At 42.6% G+C, this 2500-nt stretch overlaps 1 protein-coding gene across 5 annotated transcripts in view; it reads left to right on the forward strand.

Annotated features, from left to right (window-relative positions):
• LOC123507709 (neurexin-1-like) overlaps positions 1 to 2500 on the forward strand; it is a 114932-nt gene that overhangs the window by 38098 nt on the left and 74334 nt on the right. The window lies entirely within an intron of this gene.

Here is a 2500-nt window from a genome sequence, read left to right on the forward strand (position 1 = left end):
TTTTCCTCTTTGTGAGAGTGAAAAGCTTTATTGTTTTCTTCCTGTTTACATTTCAGTTGTCTCTTCTATGTTTGTAAGATGAATGTGTGTTTACTTTATTTTGTATGATTTTCTTTCTCTTCAACGTTTGTAGGGTGAATATGGATTTTCTTCCGTTTCTTTGAAGTGCTTTATTTTTCCTTAGCGATGGTTCTAGGCTAAAAAGTTATTTTCTTTCTATTTACTTTACTGTTTTCTGAAATGCTTTTTCCTCCTCTTCTTTATTTATCGTCTTTCATGTTCATACGATGAAAAATGTCTTTTTCTGAGATGATGTAATCCCAGTTGACCTCGATAACAGAAGGACGTGTTATTGCTTCAGTGATGTTAACAGTGCTGGCGGCTAAAGTGGTACTACTCTGACCTCCGCCTTTCCTTGTTTTCCTTCCCGGCAACAGACTGGTGATCTCATACGTGACATATTTGCTCTGCTCTAGCTTTCGTGTTGTTGTTAGAAAGGTAACTCTAGCCTTGGGGACCACGTAGGCTGAGTTGAAAACATGTGTAAGAGACCGTGCACAAGCAGACGCTTACTTATGTAAACGCGGCAATGTGGCTCCGTAGAGTTTATCAAGACCACAATAGCTGCGTGATTTCACCTTGTTGCTTTTGTTGATGTTGGTGATGGTGGTTCAACTATTGTTCCTCCTCCTCCTCCTCCTCCTCCTCCTCCTACTACTACTACTACTACTACTACTACTACTACTACTACTACTACCACCACCACCACCACCACCACCACCACCACTACCACCACACCACCACCACCACCACCACCACCACCACCACCACCACCACCACTACTACTACTACTACTACTACTACTACTACTACTACTACTACTACTACTACTACTACCACCGCCACCACCACCACCACCACCACCACCACCACCACCACCACTACTACTACTACTACTACTACTACTACTACTACTCCTACTACTACTACTGTTACTGCTACTACTACTACTACTACTGCTACTGGCATATATGATAATAATAATAATAATAATAATAAGAAGAAGAAGAAGAAGAATAACAATAATATCAACGAAGAGAATACTATTGCTATTGGTAACACTGTAAATTGTGCAGGCAATACTTGGTTACTTTCATGATTTGCTCTCTATCCAATATTAGTTGTGAGTCTAATGAGTTGAAAAATAATCTTTCTGATTCGGGAATTTCGAGTTACGTGTATTGTCTCATAACAATAATGCCCATTAATGAAAGGTGGTCGCTTGTGCAGAAACATTCGCCTAAATTGGCCTCTGATAACTGTACCGAATAAAGAAAAAACACTATTTTAACTTAACTCTCCGCTACATATATTAGTGATTCAATATGCGTGAGCGAAAAATTATGTTAAAGGGAGAGAGAGAGAGAGAGAGAGAGAGAGAGAGAGAGAGAGAGAGAGAGAGAGAGAGAGAGAGAGAGAGAGAGAGAGAGAGAGAGAGAGAGATGAGCTGGGAGATAAAGAGGTTGGGTCCAGCGGCCAGTGGTGGAGGGAGCGCTGAGCCTTTTGTGGAGTCGAGCTGATTAATGGCGCGGCGGAGACAATGGCGGTGATGGTGCCGTCTAATTACCCACCAGCCTCGGGGACCAATCCGTGTCCGCCGCTCACAAAATGACCGAACCTGACCCCACCTGACCCAGAACCCAGAATCCAGAATCCCGAATTACTCAATAAAAAGAGAGAGAGAAAAAAAAAAACTATGTACCTTTATACTGAAACAAAGGTAGCCCTCCCTCAGCTGGAATTACCCCACAACCAATGTATAAAAACTATGTTCCTGTATACCTGAGAGCTATTTCATCTCATTAATATCAGGTAATGAAATGGTCGCCTCTTTTTGGACTAATATTCAGATTTTTCCTAATAGTTACGGATTTGTATAATTTCTAGAGGGAAAACACACACACACACACACACACACACACACACACACACACACACACACACACACACACACACACACACACACACACACTTGATTCACTCCCTATCTCTCCAGACATAAGCCACCTTCGGTCACATTTGCGAAATCCTGAAATCTAAAATCATACACACCTTGTTTTGTGGATCTGCAGAGAGGCATGTTGGGAAGCCCACGTTGATTGGCCACTTGTGTTCATCTGTGCCCTGAGGGGAGGCGTGGAGAGAGAGAGAGAGAGAGAGAGAGAGAGAGAGAGAGAGAGAGAGAGAGAGAGAGAGACTTGATGAGTGCATATTAAGTTTTACACACACACACACACACACACACACACACACACACACACACACACACACACACACACACACACACACACACACCGTGTGTGTGTGTGTGTGTGTGTGTGTGTGTGTGTGTGTGAGAGAGAGAGAGAGAGAGAGAGAGTGTGTGCGCACGCGCTACGAAAAGGATGAAAGGAAAAGTTGCAAAAAGAGAGAGAAAAAAAAAAATGAAGGAGAAAACTTA

Source organism: Portunus trituberculatus, chromosome 23 (assembly GCF_017591435.1).
Source record: "Portunus trituberculatus isolate SZX2019 chromosome 23, ASM1759143v1, whole genome shotgun sequence".
Lineage (NCBI taxonomy): Eukaryota > Metazoa > Arthropoda > Malacostraca > Decapoda > Portunidae > Portunus > Portunus trituberculatus.